The sequence below is a fragment of the Trichosurus vulpecula genome, chromosome 9 (assembly GCF_011100635.1).
Source record: "Trichosurus vulpecula isolate mTriVul1 chromosome 9, mTriVul1.pri, whole genome shotgun sequence".
Lineage (NCBI taxonomy): Eukaryota > Metazoa > Chordata > Mammalia > Diprotodontia > Phalangeridae > Trichosurus > Trichosurus vulpecula.
Genome location: NC_050581.1, coordinates 195,820,625 through 195,839,105, shown reverse-complemented (window position 1 = coordinate 195,839,105; position 18,481 = coordinate 195,820,625). Strand labels below are relative to the sequence as shown.

The 18,481-nt window shown below is 41.9% G+C and overlaps 1 protein-coding gene across 1 annotated transcript in view; it reads left to right on the top strand.

Moving 5' to 3' along the window:
• Positions 1–18,481, top strand: part of CACNA2D3 (calcium voltage-gated channel auxiliary subunit alpha2delta 3) — a 748,342-nt gene that overhangs the window by 11,303 nt on the left and 718,558 nt on the right. The gene's annotated exons all lie outside the window — the stretch shown is intronic.

Here is an 18,481-nt window from a genome sequence, read left to right as displayed (position 1 = left end):
CCCCACATTCCTGATATTAATCCAGCTTGAACTTTTTGAAAAATTTATTATTTATTTTTAACATTCTTTTAAAATATTTCTAACTTAATAATTTTTGATATATTGTTATAATATCTTTTATAATATGATTTTTAATTAGTGGGAAATGACTGAGAAATAATTTGAAGTACTTTTCTTCCAGAGATAATTTAAAATAGATATTCTTAGGAATGTCAAAGTTAATCCAAGAATAATAATGATGATGATGATGATGATGATGATATCAGCAATAATAATTTCCTATATGCTATACAAAAATATAGCCATATAATATTTAGAGATGGGAAAATATTAAATGGTAACATAAATGGTAGCAGTTTGGAAGTAAATCAACGAATAAGCACTTTTTTACGTGATGACTATGGACCAGACATCGTGCTAGTGGGCAAGAGGCCCAATGTAGCCTGCCCATCAGCTTGGTTTGCAATACCTGTACAAATCATTTAAGCTATCTGAGCCCCTGTTTCCTCTCTAAAATAAGGGCAGTGACATTTACTTTTTATGTGCTGTTGAATATTATTGTTATTATACCCTCTAAGTTATAATTCCAGGTTTGAAATATTTTAATGAAATTTGTTTTCATTTCAATTATGAAAGCTGAATATTTATTAAGCTAAGTCCTAACCTACAGTAATGAGATGAGATGATCCCTTACAGGTTTGTTTTCCATAAATGGTCATCATTGAGCTAAAAATACCGTCTAGTAGACTTTCAGCAAGATGTGAGAAATAGGGGTCACAAGAGAGTTTAAATACATAGTAGGCTTTCAAAAACAAATTAAGAGTAAGAACAAGAGGGGCAGCTAGATGGCACAGTGAGTAGAGCACCGGCCTTGGAATCAGGAGGACCTGAGTTCAAATCTGGCCTCAGACACTTGACATATGTACTAGCTGTGTGACCTTGGGCAAGTCACTTAACCCTGATTGCTCTGCCAAAAAGCAAAAAAAAAAAAAAAGAGTAAGAACAAGAAATCTTTAGGAAAATAACCTCATAGAAAGAGGGGGGAAATGATCAAACATGAAAGCAATAACAGAATTTTAAAGAATTCTCCAAATTTAATATAAATCTATGGATTTTAGGAAACTGCAGGAAAGAGAACATAATTAATAATAATAATAATAATAATAATAATAGTAATAATGAAATGCCATAACCAAGAACTCAGAAACGCAAACATGATTGTATCGATCACTACAGAATCAGTAACACAGATATATGGGGAGGATCAGAAACGATGCTGAAATAACAGTAGGGAGCGCCGCTTGAGCTGAGGTCTGTGGGAGATAAGGATCCCAAGAACTACAACTGGAAAAGGAAAATACTGAAGGCTTGGGGGATGGTCTCTGCAAACACATGGATTTGGCAGATGGAGTACTGTGTATGGGAAACTACACATTTGTCAGATTATTGGAATGTAGACTGTATGAAGGAGAATAATGTGGCATCATTCTAGACAGTCATGCTGAAACCCGGTTGTGAAAATCTTCAGATGCCAAATAGAGGAGATTGTGCTTTATCTTAGATTAGGGGTTCTTATACTTAGATCCATGAACTTTCAAACATTTAGATGAACAGAGTAAAATAAAACCATTTTTCTTTCTATTCTTATCTATTTTAAGTTGAGTATTAAAAATATTATTCTGAAAAGGGGCCCTCAGTCTTCAAAGGGTTCTATAACATAGAAAAGATTATCAACTCCTATCCTAGAAGCAATAGGGAGCCACTGAAATTTCTTGAGCATAGGTAGACTGGTGCTTTAAGGATGTAAATGTGTTGGCTTTGTGAAAGATTTGAGAAGAGAGTAGCAAGATGGATGAAGACACCATTGTAGCGGTCTAGGAAAGAAGTAACGAGGGCCTGAAATAGGGTAAATGGCTGCATAAGTAGAGAAAAGGGCGGGGGGGGGGGGAAGGATATTGTGAATGTACAAGCAACAGCTGATTAGATGTGGGCTCAGAGAGTTGGGGGAGAGTGAAGTCTTTAGGATAACTGAGTTTGCAACCCGGGATTGTCATGCTTTTGACAAAAACGAAATTATTAAGAGAAGTCCTGGTTTTTTCCATAAAAAAAAGATGTAGTGGTATACAGACACACACACAGACACACGTGTGTGCGTCTCTTTCCCCTTAGGGTCAAAGAACAAAAAATAAAATATATATTACATATCATGACAATTGTCCATTCTTTCTGTTCAATGTTTATCAAAGGGTTACTATGTGTGAGGCACTGTCCAAGGTACTGGGGATAGGAAGATGCAAAATGATGAATCTCTGCCCTTAAGGAGCTTATATTCTGGGGAGGGGGGGGCTTGGGGGGAGAGGGGGGGAACTACAAAGATGTATAAAGTAAACAGAATATTACTTTCTATAACAAAATGTCTTTTGCTTTGCTTTGTTAAACTTTTATCAGATTGGATTAAACTGTTGTTTAAATATGCATCTGGCCTTGAATATAAGAAACTTAAAAGATCTGGAGAGGAAGGGGCATGCTATTTCAGTAGAAGTATAAGCCAAGGATTGAGTGACCTTCTAGAAAAAAGAACCCCAGAGTTTAACAATCTGTGGGGCCAGTAAACAATCTGGGTCCAAGGGACCCATGACTGTTAATCACCCAGCACTCTACCACCCCTGACATACTACTACTCCACCCCTAATCTTGTCATACTGTGATAATAATCTATGCATCTGTATTCTGAGTTTTGTATGTCTTCCAACAGAAGTATCTTCTTGGCAGTGAGATGGATATAAATAGACCTGCATCTGCTCAGAATCCCACCACACAGATCATCAATTGCTAATGAAACCTGGCCATCACAATTGTGAGGTCAGGATAGATCAAAGGTGCAGGTGTGTGGCAGGTTGAGAACAGTCATGCGTGTCTTGCAGCTGTGAGCATATTTTCTCCAGCTGCTGCCCTTGCTGGAAGCTGTTTGCCAGCAGCTAACCAGTGTCATGGGCTTCTGTGGGAGTTGTGATCCAATTCTTTTTTAACCTGAAGCATCCCTAGAGTTTCTAGCTTGCTGGAAAAGTTTATACTAGAATTGGAACTCAGTGATTCTTCACTGAGGTAATTTATGAAGTACTTTTAACTTTATGGTTGTTCCCTCCCACTGTAGTGGGGTTCCCTTCTGTACTTGACCTTATATAAGTTTTGTGTGTCTCAGCAGTAACAGAGCTTCAATCATTTGCATAAAGTAGATGCTCTGTATTCTTGTGTTCCCAGGAAAATAAGGAGCAATGTGAGTGTATATGTACATTTGGGTTGGGGAGATGACCTGCCCTTATCCAAGCTTATCCAATTCCAGCTTATCCAAGGCTGGAAAACAGCTGAAACAAATTCAGAGTAGGCTTAGCGGGTGCTTGCTTGCTCATGTGGTTCTGAAGCTTGTTTTGTATCTGGCAAGAAGAAAAACATTAGAAGAAAATATTCTCTCATTGTGATCCTTTTCACTCAGCCTAACACCTGAGAGACCCAGTCTGTTGTTTCTGCAGAAAATGATCCCAATTATCTTTTTAGGTTCCTCAAGAGAATATCCTCATGAAACACTATGAAATTAGCTTGGGGATAGAGGAAAGGCCTCTTGGTCTGGGATCATAAAAACTAGTCTTGAATCCATCATCTTTCTTCTCTTTATCATGTAAGGTGGTATTGGTCAATGGGGGAGAATCAGGACTTAAAATATTTGTGTGTGTGTGTGTGTGTGTGTGTGTGTGTGTGTGTGTGTGTATTTCTTTTCCTGGTCCTTAGAGCATGTGTAGCTGTTTTCTGCTTGCTTTCCATCCAACCACATGTAGAAATTTGATCACCCTACTTCTGGCCATGATGATGATGGAACATCTTCTGATGGACTGAGGAGCCATGAGGTCATGAGCTGATGAACCAGAATTGAGTGTTCATCCAACAAGAGTTGTGTGCTTGTTGGCCAGCCCCTCTGCTTTCTTTCCTCCCTGGCAGTGAGGACGAGAAGGCAAGAGTTTTAAGCACTGTCTATGGAGGAGATCCCTAGCATATCTACTTCCATGTGTATCTTAGTCTTTATGTCTACAAAGTCCTACTCCAGTGCCTCATTTGTTGTGAATGAAAGACTTTACTTACATTGCATTACAGACATACTCAACATGTCTGAGACTCATGGAGTACTATGAGAATTGGTACTTCATGGAGCATCGTGAAGAACTAAGAGTGGAGATCACCTTGTGAAACTGGAAGGGGCCCATGAAGTACATCTGCTGTTCGATAACCTATGTCATTTCCCTTCTGCTTCAGGAGTGGCTTTGGAGAAAATATCTCCAGGAGTGATTTTAACTATTATGAAGGTAATGGAGTGCCACGGTAGGCAGAATTTGGCTGCAGTATCACCTATGAAAAAGCATGTAAGAAAAGTGGAATAAAATATCTCTTTAGAAAAGGAAGGATGTAGCACCATCATGACAGGGAGATCAGTGGATGGCACACATGTTCTGTGGGAACTCACCAAAGTCAAGGGATTGAAAACAGGTTCTTAATGGGAGGATGCAGGCACTACAAAATGTCTGTGGATGGATTTCAGGGGGTCTGAGAACCTGGATAGGGAAAATATTACATCTTTATTATCACCAACATCAAACTAAAATTTAGTATTTTCTTCAATTATTATTAGGGGCAACAAATGGGAGTCTGAAAAGTGACAGGTCTCACTAGACTGCTTCCAAAGGGCTCCACGATGCCAACATGGTTAAGAACTCCTGAGTTAGAGAAAGGCCCTCAGCAAATGTCAGAGCAGAGTCCTCCAGGCTAAGGCATGGCTGGCTTGAGATTTACCCCCTGCAGGGAGTGCCCACATTGCTAAGGTCACAAATATCTTGACCATGTCTCCATTTGGATCCTCAGTGTATCTCTAGACCAGGGGTTCAAGACCTGGGATTTGTGAATTTACTGTTGCTATTTTTTAATATGATGATAACTGCATTTCTATAAATGTGGCCTATTTTTTGGTGATCCTATATATTTTATGCATTTACTTTAATCTCTCAATGGTTCTATTTCATTTAAGGTTTCTTTAGGCTCTAGATCTCTTATCTTATGATCATTATTTGCCAAAGGAGAAATGGGAAGGTGGCTCCAAAAGTGGGTTTGCCATCCTATAGGTTTTCTTTAGGAGGAAGGAGGGAGGAAGGAAAGCAGAAAGAAGGAAGGAAAGAAAGAAGGAAGGAAGAAATGAGGGAGGGAGAAAAGCAGGGCGGGAAGGAAGGAGGGAGGGAAGAAAAGAGAGGGAAGTAGGGAAGAAAGTAAGGAAAGAAGGCTGGAACAAGGGAGGCAAGAGAGAAGGGAGGGAGAGTTGGAGGGAGGAAGGGAGGGAGGAAAGAAGGAAGGAAGGAAGGAGTGAAGAAGGAAGGGAGAGAGGAAGGAAAGAGGGAAGGTAGGAAGGAAGGAAGGAAGGAGGGAAGGGAGGGAGGGAGGAAGGAGGGAGTGAGGAAGGAAGTGCAATGATCAGCCTCAGCTGCAGACAGCCCTGGGGCTGCAATGTTTTTCAAAGATTTGCTGATTCCTTCTTTGTCCTGGAAAGGGCTCAGCAATGATGACACGATGATGTGGTTAGATTGCATATTCTAGCCTCCTTAGGTTTTCATGGTGGGCTTTACAGAAAATCTCCATAGTGGTGATTTATGTACCACAGCTTTTCGTTGTAAAATGATGCCAATTCACAGTGCTATGAATTTCTCTAATTCTCCTCTGACAGAGCAAGTGTGTCAGGAAATTTTCTGAGTTCTGAATAACCTTTTTCCCGGTGGTGCTTTGTTCCTTTTCTGTGCATGTGTGCTGGGGTAGATCATCAAATTAAGGAGCCTGCTTTTCTGGGTTTGAAACCAAAATAAAACAGCAGCACAAGAGAACGCTTCATTGCCTGGCATTCAGATGTCAGAAAACCTGAACCTGTTTGCAGTCATATATTAGAAGTAAACATTGGAGATTTAAAAAAAAAGTTGGATGAAGATAGAGAAGGAAAGCCTCTCAGATTTTTAGAGAACACACAGCTGGATATGGGCACCCCATTTGAGGTGACTCAGTGACGTAGTCATTGGAGTGTTGGGCGTGGAGTCGGAAAGGCCTGAGTTCAAATCCCACTTCAGACATTTCCTAGCTGTGTGTTCTTGAACAAGTCATTGGGCCTTGGTCAGCCCCAGTTTTCTCATTGGCAAAATGAGGATAATCAGAATAACTGCCTGCCATGCTTGTTTTGTGAATTAAATGAGTGCTTTGCAGAAGCTGAATTGCTATGAGGATGTTAACTATTATTATTTTTGTTGTCGTTGTTAATGGTGATAGAATTCCCCCTCCAGAAATGGTTTGATAGACTAGAAAGTTAAGTCAAATATTATAAGACAAAACTGAATGGGAATATTTAGAACCTTTGCACTTGGATTAAAAATACAGGGATTCACAAAGAAAATACAGCCATATATTGAGAAAAAAGAAAAAGATCTGGGGATTCTAGTGGATTCCAAGCTCAGTATGAGTCATATGTGTGCCCTGGTGGCCAAGAGAACTAAGGAAGCCTTTGGCAGAAATGGGATGTCCAGAGTGTCCAGAATGAGGGCAGACAACCCCACTGCAGTCTGTCCCTGTTAGGGCACGTCCTCCCTGGAGAAGTCTGCTCCATTCTAGGTGATCCCTTCTAGGAAAAAGTTGGATAAGCTGGAGAGCAGCCAGGTGTGGGTGCCCAAGATGATGCTGGATTTTAAGATGTGGCCACCTGAGGATTTTTATGGGTGTTGGAGATGTTTATCTTGGAGAAGAGAAGATTTTCAGGTGGGGTTGAGCAGCCTTTCTTTAAAAGTATTGGTGAGTCTGCCACAGGAAAGAAGGTGGAAGCTTGTCCCTATCCACAGAGAATAGAATGAGGCTTGGCGGGTGGAAGGGAGGGCCCTTGCTTTGATGCTCAGAAAAGCTTCCTCACCATGAAAAGTACCCCAAAGCATAATGGCTTCTTCCGGCAACTGTAGATCTCCCCTCTCCCAGGAGATCCCCAAGCTAAGGCTGGATGGCCATTTATTCAATAGGGCAGGAGAGGCTTCTTCTTTATGTATGGGCCGGACCAGATGACATTAGCCACCTGACCATCAGTGATTCTGTGCCATTCTGTGCCATCCTAAGGAATACGTGTCTCATGCTGGAAGCAATAAGGAAGCCATGCTGAGTTTTGAACAGGATGGTGGTGTAGTCATTAGAGCCTAGGAACAAGGGAGTTAATCAGCCCTGACAGCACTGGGAACAAGCCCCTTTGGGTTTCATAGCCTGAGTTTCCCCATCTATACATTGGGAATAATAATCCTTGTGGCACCCTCCTCACAGGTGATGAGCATAGCTGTGCCAGATGCTTCACATAATGAGATCATGTGGGCAAATCATGTAGACCATGAAATACAAGAGATAGGATCCAAAGGAATAGAGCCCTGAGCTGTGATTTTCTCAGTACGGGAAACTCCTGGTCAAATAAGCTCCCTCCACTGATGCAGGTTGGCACATTCTCTACAATTTAGAGCTTTGGAGAGCTGCCCGGGGCATGAATGACATTCCTAGGGCCAAAGAAATGGCCAGTGTGGGTCACAGAGAGTCAGTCAACTAGCATTTAGGAAGCACCTTCTATGTGCCAGCCACTGTGTTAAGCCTGAGGTGACACAAAAGAAAAAAAAATCAAAACCAGCTATAGCCCTCGAGGATCTCACAGCCAGTGCCCAGATCTTCCAGCTTGGAGCCCAACTCACAAGCCACTCTACTGCCCTGACACTCAGTGAGAATTACAGAAGTCGAGATGGGGGGTGTTGAGGGCAAGAGAGAGGCAGGTAGAGTATGGGAATTGGCCATAACATAGCACCCCTGAGGAGGTAGAATGAGTAGGGTGATGGTGTGACTGGAGAGAAGGCAGTGTGACTCCTTCAGAGTCACAAGAACTGGGATTGGGTCCTGTCTGTCTCATTTGCTACTTGTGTGGCCTTGGGCAAGTAATGGAACCACCACCCAGGGCTTCTGTTTTCTCATCTCTCCAGTGAGGTGTCCAGCGAGGTGCTTGGGTGAGCCAGCCTCTGAGATCTGTTGGAGATTTTGATCTCTGGTCCTATGGGGGGGGTGAGACTGGCATAGGATCAGCTGCACTTGGCAAATATTTTCGGGGCATGAAGAGTAGTCCCAAGGCTTTTATGCTGCTAACCACCCCATTGGGATAAATTCCATGCCAGCCTTCACAAGGAATCGTGGAGGGCTCTGGACAAAGAAAGTTAATGGATGAGGTTCCTCAGCCACTTCTACAATGAAATTTATCCTTTCCTCATCTGCTTGTATGTTTCAATAGATGGCATTTACATGGTGCATGGAGGTTTGCAAAGCCCTCTACATGTGTAATCACACTGTATTTTCATGATGACACTGCGAAGAGGGCAGCTAGGTGACTCAGTGGATAAGGGCCTGACCTTGGAGTCAGGAAGACCTAAGTTCAAATTCTACCTCAGACACTTATTGGCTGTGTGACCCTGGCAAGTCACCTAACTCTCCTTTCCTCAGTTTCCTCATGTGTAAAATGATGATATAGTTAGCATCTGCCTCTCAGGTTGTAAAGCACATGTAAAGTACATTACCAACCTTGAAGTGCTGCATAAATCCTGGTTATCATTTTGATGATTTTATAGATGAGGGCTGTGAGGCTCTGAGGGCTTCAGCAGCTTGTCTTTTTTCCCATAGCTGGTAAATGACGGAGTGGGGTGTCAGATTCCTCCTGACTCCAGGCCCGGACATTTACCTCAAAGCCCTCAGGTAAGGAAGCCTGAAGCAGTCTTGAGTTGGAGGACCAGTCCTGGATTTTTCCAGTTCAAATTTTGAAGATAAAGACAATATTTAATCTCATAGTTGAATTTGGAATAAATTTCAGACAGACAGTGTAAATTCGGTATAAGGGATCCAGCCCTTATTTCTCTTATTTGGAACAAGTTAAAATTAAATGCAGACCATTTTTTAAAAACAGTGCAGCACAGTGGCTAGAGACATTACCTGGAAGCTGAGAAGCTCTAGGTTCATTCAGGTCCCCTCTCTGACACATCCAGCCTGGATGAGCCTGGGCAAGCCTCTCCAGCCAGCTCCCCAAGTAACCTAATAGTGCCTTGGTCTGGGGAGTCTCCTCTGTTAATGGTTCCCTGTACTAATTAAATCACAGACCGAGCCTGCCCCTGTTCTTTTATACATCCTACAAAACAACAACAGTAAAATCAATATTGTCAGAACTGACTTAAAAAGAAATTGGAAATGTCAATAAAATTCAGACAAGAGCTTAGCACAGGGCCCGGTACATAGTCGGTGCTTAATAAATGCTGCTTGATTGATTGACAGTGGACCCACACTTTTTGAAAATCTTAAGCTCAGCCTGCGTTCCAGTCCGGGGTTCTGGCAGGTGATGTTTTTAGATATCTCTCTGGCAAGCAGAGAAGCTTAACTTACAAGAGTCAGTTACCCTGCAAATTTATGTCAGAGAATTCGAGAACAGTAATTTCAATCCTATCATGGCATCTATCCATTCAGCTTTCTTAAAGTCACAGAATGACAGTCAAAGAGACAGATTTTATTAGCTTTCAATCCACAGGAGAGGGCCTTGTTAAGCTAAGCGTATTTGATTTATATTCGCTTTAAACAGCATCCCTGAGCTCCTTAACCATCTTAAATAGGGCTAGGCAGCTCCTGGCCCTGGCACTCAGCAGAATTGGTAGTGCCCAGTTTCTTCTCATATTCTACTCATTGCTTTTCGTTTTTCCTCTTTGCTCTTTTATTTACTTCCAATAGTTTCCTTTATTCATCCAATAGACATTTATTAAGTGACTACTATATATGAGGTGGGGATAGATCAAAGCAGTGCCTGGCTTCAAGGAGTTTATATTCTATTGCAGCAAACAGTAATGCCTAGAAAGTAAGTAAAGCCCAACCCAAGGCGAATGGGACAGTAGGGAGGAGATGGGTAGCGGGGAAGAAATCAAGAAAAATTTCTCCTATACATTCATCCTGGCAGTAGCTTCTCCACACACTGCTCCGTTCTGTTGGGAGACTTGGGGCTAACCAGCAGCTTTGGCTCAAAATCAGACATCACCTGGTATCTGTGGTTTGTTTGATTGGAGGGCACAGCAGCCACTTTCTAATCAGTCTGAGAAACAAACAAAAATATTGCCATTCTTTACTAAAACCACAATATGTCACCAGCCAAGGCTGATTCCGCTTAGGGCATGTACCTCAAATGCCCCTTACCCCTTTCTAACAAGCCTGACCCCAGGACGCTACCCACACCAGCCCTGGTTGTTAGGCAGGCCCAGGGGCTCTTAGATGTCTGCCCGGTGCTGCACATGCACTCATCCTTCCTTCACCTCTTTCCCAACCTGAAGTCCACCTCGTTTTCAAATATTAATAATCAATGGAACATTTCCTATACTACTGTATAGAACATCATTCTCCCCTGCCTTTTGGTCCCACTCACAATTTCTGTCCTAGGCTGCCTAGCAAAAACTGCCTTCGCTGATCACCATCGCGTGCTGGCTGGGTCCACTATGAATTTGTGATCCATAATCTCAACCGGGCCCTCGGTGCCACAAGGCAACCCATTTACACCTCCCTTAATATTCCACTCACCACAGCAGATGACTCTTTCAAATCTGTTCAAACTTCCTCAAATCTCCCCTGGGTCCCCTGGCCTTTACTTTCTTTATTGAGAACCATTTCTCATATTTCACTGAAAAAATTAGGTCATTTGCCAAGGGCTCCGTCTTCCCCTCTTCCTCGTCTCACATCACTACGATGTCATCTGCCACATTTTCCTCTCTCCCCACCTTGTATAAAGAAGTCCTCCATGAGGAAGCAACTCCATTCCTTCCCATCTCCAGAAGACTGTACACTCTATCATCCCCACTCTCTGACTTCAGCCTCACTCTGACTACTGGCTCCTTCCAGAATGCATATGAGCCTGCCCCTATCTCTCCCATCCTCCAAAAGCCCTCCCTTGTTCTAGCCATCCCTACGAGATTTCTTCCTCTCTACTTTTCTCCCTTGTGAGTCTAAATCACTTGAGAAGCTTGTCTACAATGGATGCCTCCACTTCCTTTCCTCTCACTCCCCTCTTAACTTTCTGTAGTCTGGCTTTTGACCTCCACATTCACCTGAGACTACTGTCCCCAAACTTACTAATTATCTCTTAATTGCCAAATCCAATGGTCTCCTCTCAATCCTTATCCTTCTCTCTGAAGTCTTTAACATTTTGATACCCTTTTCTCCTTGCTACTCTCTTCCTTCCAGGTTTTGGTAACACCAATCTCTTCTGCTTCTCTTCCTTTCTGTCCAACTGCTCTATCTCCTTAGCTGGATCTTTACCCAGGTCACAGCTGTTAACTAGAGATGTCCCTGAAGGTACTGTTTTGGACTTTTGTCTCCTCTCTGTGTTTGCTCATTGTTGTTTTGTTGTTTCAGTTTTATCACAGTATTTGTGAACGCATTCAGGGTTTTCTTAGTAAAGGTACTGGAATGGTTTTCCATCTACTTCTCCAGTTCATTTTACAGATGAGGAAACTGAGGCAAACAGCATTAAGTGACTTGCGCAGGGTCGGTAAGTGTCTGAGGCTGGATTTGAATTCCAGTCTTCCTAACTCCAGACCTGGCACTCTATCCGTTGTGCCACCTAGCTGCCCCATATTTTTCACTTAGTGAATTTATAAGCTCCCATGGATTAAAGTACCATTTCTATCTAGATTTATTTGTCTAACTCTAACCTCTCTCCTGATCTTGAATCTCACATTTCGACCTGCCTGTCTCAAATTGGCTGTCTCTCAGACATCTTAAGCCCTAGATCTCCAAAACCAAACTCATTACATTTCCTCTCAATCCCTTTCTTACTGTGGAGGGCATCACCAGCATCTCAGTGAGCCATGCTCACAACCTGGCTGTCATTCTTCACTCTTCACTGTCTCTTACCTCTCCCATATCCAATCAGTTGCCAAGACCTGTCCATTTAACCTTCATGATTATCTGTCCTATATGCCCCCTTATGTCTGTTGCCTGCCACCTCCTTGGCATAGGGGTTTATCAACTCACAGAGATGAGAGGCCTCCTTTAATAGGTTGCTGACTCATTTCTCTGCCTTTAGTCACTTGCCCCTCTAATCCATACCCTACTATCAAATCACTCTACCTAAAGCACAAATCTGACCTTTCTGGTCAATCAAGTCCAATGGCTCCCTGTTGCCCTAGAATCAAATATAAAACCCTCTATAACTTGGTTTCTTCCTACCTTTCCAATTTTTTATACATTATACCCCTCTCTTGCCCCTATGTGTCCTATAATACAGTGACATTAGCCTCTGTGTTGTCCTTTATGCTCCACGATGGTCCATGTCCTAATGCCTAATCTTTATACTGACTGTCCCCCATACCTGGAACCCTCTTCCTCCTCATCTGCCTCCTTGCTTCCCTGCCTTTTTTCAAGGTTCAGGTGAAGCCCTACCTTCTTCAAAAAGTCTTTCCCAATTCACCTAGTGACTTCCTTCTGAGACCACTCCGAATTTATCATGTACCTAGCTTGTTTGTATGTGATTGTTTGCGTGTCTTCCTCATTAGATTGTAAACTCCTTAAGAGCAATGAGTGTCTTTTCTTTTTCTTTGTGTACTGGGCTCAGTGTCTAACACAAAGTTTGTGACTAATTCTTCATACCCATCCATGTCAACCTCATCCTTCAACTGTCCCTACTCTACCTTTTCTTACTGTTCCATAATGCCCTTTGGAACCCCGATCTAGTGTTCACAGATTCCCCTTTCTTTTAGACCTGTGCCGTACATTGGAGAGTTTCTATATATTTTGTATTCATTTATCTGTGTATGCATCATTCCCTCCCCAATATAATGTAAGCCCATCAAGAGAAGAGCAGGGGCTTTTTCATTTCTGTCACTGTATCCTTAGTGCTTGGCACAGAGTAGATGCTTAGTATGTAAAGGAAAATGAAGTATAAAACACTTCGTAATTCATTGATCACATGTTTTCCTAGACAGACTCTAATCTCGCTGAGGGCAGGGATTGGTTTGTTTTTGTCTTTGTGCCCCCAGGGTCTAGAATTTAGGCATATGTGCCTGGCTACAGTAGACACTTAATAAATCCTTATTAAATTGAACTTGTTTAGAGCTCAGAGTAGATCACTAATTCATTTCAAGATGTGAGGAACCTTACAAAGCATTTAGTCACACAAGCCTTTTGTGAATGAGGAATCTAGAGATCTAGAAAGTTTGAGAGAGGTGTCCTAGGTCACACTGCTGGTAAGAAGATGGTTAATATCTGAACCCAGCTCTTCTGACTCCAATTCAACTTTCATAGGATCATAACTGTAGAGAAGCTAATTAGACCAACTGCAGAATTTAACAAATGAGGAAACTGAGGCCCAACTAGGTTAAATGACTTGTCTAAGGTCACATGAGTAGTATTAGACACTGGACATGAACCCAGGCTCTCTGACTGCAAACCTAGCATTCTTTCCACTGTAATCTGTACTATCATCCCTTAGTGGTATGATGTTTTTCTTCCTATTTATCATCCTGAAAATGTTCTCAACACCCTTTCCTTCTGTGGTCACATATGCACATTTTAATCAACAATTCACTTTCTATCACCATTCTCCTTCTCTCTAATTTGTTCTTTTTTAAAAACTTCTATTATTTATTTATTTAATATTTTTAGCTTTCAGCATTGATTTTCACAAGAGTTTGAATTACAAATTTTCTCCCCATTTCTACCCTTCCCCCACTCCAAGATGGCATATATTCTGATTGGCCCATTCCCCAGTCAGCCCCCACTTCTGTCACCCTACTCCCTCCATCCCCTTTTCCCTTACTTTCTTATAGGGCAAGATAGATTTCTGTGCCCCATTGCCTATGTATCTTATTTACTAGTTGCATGCAGAAACTTTGTTTTTGAACGTCTTCTTTTAAAACTTTGAGTTCCAAATTCTCCCCCCTCTTCCCTCCCCACCCACCCTCCCTAAGAAGGCAAGCAATTCAACATAGGCCACATGTGTATCATTATGTAAAACCCTTCCACAATACTCATGTTGTGAAAGACTAACTATATTTTGCTCCTTCCTATCCTATCCCCCTTTATTCAATTTTCTCCCTTGACCCTGTCCCTTTTTGAAAGTGTTTGCTTTTGATTACCTCCTCCCCATATCTGCCCTCCCTTCTATCGTCCCTGCTTTTTTATCTCCTTCCTCCTTCTTTCCTGTGGGGTAAGATACCCATTTGAGTGTGTATGTTATTCCCTCCTCAGGTCAAATCCGATGAGAGCAAGATTCACCCATTCCCCCACACCTGCCCCCTCTTCCCTTCCAACAGAACTGCTTTTTCTTGCTACTTTTATGTGAGATAATTTACTCCATTCTATCTTTCCCTTTCTTCCTCTCTCAGTATATTCCTCTCTCATCCATTAATTTAATTTTATTATTTTAGATATCATCCCTTCATATTCAACTTACCCTGTGCCCTCTGTCTATATGTGTGTGTGTGTGTGTGTGTGTGTATATACATATATATATATGTGTGTGTGTGTGTGTGTGTGTGTGTGTGTGTGTGTGTATTCCCTTAAGCTACCCTAATACTGAGGTTTCATGAATTATACACATCATCTTTCCATGTAGGAATGTAAACAAAACAGTTCAACTTTAGTAAGTCCCTTATGATTTCTCTTTCTTGTTTACTTTTTTCATGCTTCTCTTGATTCTTGTGCTCGAAAGTCAGATTTTCTATTCAGTTCTGGTCTTTTCGTTGAGAAAGCTTGAAAGTCCTCTATTTTGTTGAAAATCCATATTTTGCCTTGGCACATGATATTCAGTTTTGCTGGGTAGGTGATTCTTGGTTTTAATCCTAGCTCTATTGAGTTCCGGAATATTGTATTCCAAGCCCTTTGATCCCTTAATGTAGAAACTGCTAGATCTTGTGTTATCCTGATTGTGTTTACACAATACTCAAATTGTTTCTTTCTGGCTGCTTGCAGTATTTTCTCCTTGATCTGGGAGCTCTTGAATTTGGCGACAATGTTCCTAAGAGTTTTCTTTTTGGGATCTTTCTCAGGAGGCGATTGGTAGATTCTTTCAATTTCTATTTTACCCTCTGGCTCTAGAATATTGGGGCAGTTCTTCTTGATAATTTCTTGAAAGATAATATCTAGGCTCTTTTTTTGATCATGGCTTTCAGGTAGTCCAATAATTTTTAATTATCTCTCATGGATCTATTTTCCAGGTCATTGGTTTTTCCAATGAGATATTTCACATTGTCTTCCATTTTTTTCATTCCTTTGGTTCTGTTTTATAACATCTTGATTCCTCATAAAGTCACTACCTTCCATTTGCTCCAGTCTAATTTTTAAGGTAGTATTTTCTTCAGTGGTCTTTTGGACCTCATCTTCCATTTGGCTAATTCTGCCTTTCATGGCATTCTTCTCCTCATTGACCTTTTGGAGCTCTTTTGCCATTTGAGTTAGTCTATTTTTTTTAAAGTTATTTTCTTCAGTATTTTTTTGGATCTCCTTTAGCAAGTCATTGACTTATTTTTCATGGTTTTCTCTCATCACTCTCTTTTTTCTTCCCAATTTTTCCTCTACTTCTCTTACTTGCTTTTCCAAATCCTTTTTGAGCTCTTCCACAGCCTGAGACCAGTTCATGTTTTTCTTGGAGGCTTTTGATGTAGGCTTTTTGAGTTTGTTGACTTCTTCTCTCTGTATGTTTTGGTCTTCTTTGTCACCAAAGAAAGATTCCAAAGTCTGAGTCTGAATCTGAGTACATTTTCTCTGCCTGGCCATGTTCCCAGCCAACTACTTGACCCTTGAGTTTTTTGTCAGAATATGACTGCTTGTAGAGTAGAGAGTACTTTGTCCCAAGCTTGAGGGTCTGCGCTGTTGTTTTCAGAGCTATTTCTACACAGCAAGCTCTGCCACACCAGCAATACTCCTCCCCCAAGAACCATGGACTGGACTCAGATCTAAGCTGGCTCTGCACTCCCGCTCAGATCTGCCACTTAATTCCTCCCACCAGGTGGGCCTGGGGCCAGAAGCAACTGCAGCTGTAGTTCTGTAGCTGCATCTCCTCTGCTGCTCCTGGGGTGGTGGATGAACCAGGAACTCCTTTCACTCTGTCCCCCACAGTTTTTCCCACTAACCTTCTCTTTTGTATTTGGTGTTTGTGGGTTGAGAAATCTGGTAACTGCCACAACTCACTTATTCAGGGCAGTAGGGCCTGTTCCACCTGGTTCCTGGTCTGGTTGGTCTGGGCACAGCCCACACTGGGCTGTGCTCCTCTCCGCTCCCAGCTCAGTGTAATAGACCCTTCCCAGTGACCATCCAGGCTGTCTTGGACTGAGCCCTGCTTCCCTCTGCTATTTCATGGATTCTGCAGTTCTAGAATTTGTTCAGAGCCATTTTTGATCAGTGTTTAGAGGGTCTTGGGCGAGAGCCCTAGACAAGTCTCTGCTTTCCAGCCACCGTCTTGGCTCTGCCCTAATTTGTTCTTTTCTGGAAAGAAATGGCCCTTTTCCCCAAAGCCATAACTCCAATCCTAACTTCTGGAAACTGTCATAAACTTCTAAATGACAAAACTCCAGTTCAGTGTTGGAATCAGTCCAGTAGAGAATAAAAGGTTACTTGATTTCCTCCATTTGCCTCTTGGATGGGTAGTTCTCAGTCCTTTCTGGGACCAGGGCCATATTTCTCATGTAATGCCCATGCCCTATTATTGTCATCTTCTCTGGTCATCTTTTGTGATACTCTCTGTGCTCCTCCTCTGAGTCACCATCATCTTTGTCAATGTGCTTTGTCCCAAGGCAACATGTAAGATCTATCTTTTAGATCGGACACTCCTTATGGATGATGTGAGATGCAAACTTTTTTCTGTGTCTTTACATGGAAAATTTCACAATTGGTGACATTTATATTTCCAGCACTTTCCATTTCTTACACTTCATAGAAAAGGAAACAGTGCTGGTGCATTTCATTCCTCTCCCAGCCCCTCCCCCTTTTGGCTCACACCTACCTGAAGAGGAAAAGATTTTGGAAAATGACCCTGGAGATTTATGAGGGCCAGGAGGACAGCCAGTAATAGGCAATGATATCTGATATGCCAAGTTCCCCCCTCCACTTCTCCCATTATCTTTAGATTTAATAGACTATAAATGGGAAAAATAAGTGGCAGATGATTCCTGCTTCTGAGAAAATCAGGCCTTATGAGTCCTCCGGGAGGTGCTTGCTTATGGGATTAAGGCTAGTATTGTAGCGCCTTCCAACATAGCAGAAACAGGTTTTGGATTAAAAAGTTAATGTATATTAAGTGGAAGAGAAACATTCTATGCTTATTCATTTCACTAAGAGAAACCCTTCTTGGTGCACTGCCTTCCTATTCAAGCTAAGGGAAGGGGGGAAAGGGAATCTGTTATAGATAAGGATTTAATGAATATCTATGATAGAAGGCAGATAGAAGTCAGGGACAATCCACACAGCTAGAAGCTGGCTTCCACTATGGGTTGTGAGATAGTTAAGTGAGGAAACCTCAGAAAATCATGGAGGAAAAATTTGAAAAAAACCCCAAAACATTAGAGATGTTGCTTCTTGTTGGTGGGAATATTTTCCTCATCTGTGGTTTATAGAAAGACATCAAGCCAGACACCAACCAGGTGGTCCACCATGTAGAGGTCACTCGGAGTCATCTTTCTGCTTTGTTCATTGTCTCAATCTTTGGAACTCTTAAAGCTTAAAGAAAAGAGCACACCATTAGGCTTGCCCTGGTGCTCATTATTTCATGCACCAGATATGGCTCACTTTAAATTTGTTCTTTGTTTCTCATCAGAGTGTCTGCACATTGAGGTTCGCTGCCTAGAGACAGAGGAGCCCTGCTTTTGTGTAGGAGTTAATTAAACCTGGTAATGATTATTGTCAGGAATTTTCTGGGGTTGTTAGGGTCACTTTGCATCACTCAGCACTGTTCTGTATTACTTCATCAGTCATGATTTGGGACTTTGCCAAATGATTATCTAGAATTTAATGTTAGCAGCCAAGGGGAGTTGGTTTCCTTTATTTTTCAAATTTATTAGTTTCTGTGCAGAGACTTATGAACCCAGTGGCAAATTTTAAGCTTGTACCCAGCTTTGGCTGTAGAAGAATACAGCTTATTTGCACATGTGGAGGAAAGAGTAACAAGGAGAAACAGAGTGATGGAGAAGGAAGAACTCCAAATGGGCAGTGGGGAGATCTAGGTTTGATCTTAGTTCAGCATTTAGTAGGAAATTGCTAATCATCACATGAGTATATGATCCTCATCAGGAGGAAAACCAAATAACACTGAAAACCAAATTGTAAGCCCACTTCCTCTTAGTACAGTCTTCCTTCGAATGTCCCAGTATGTCACAACAAAATGAGACATTGG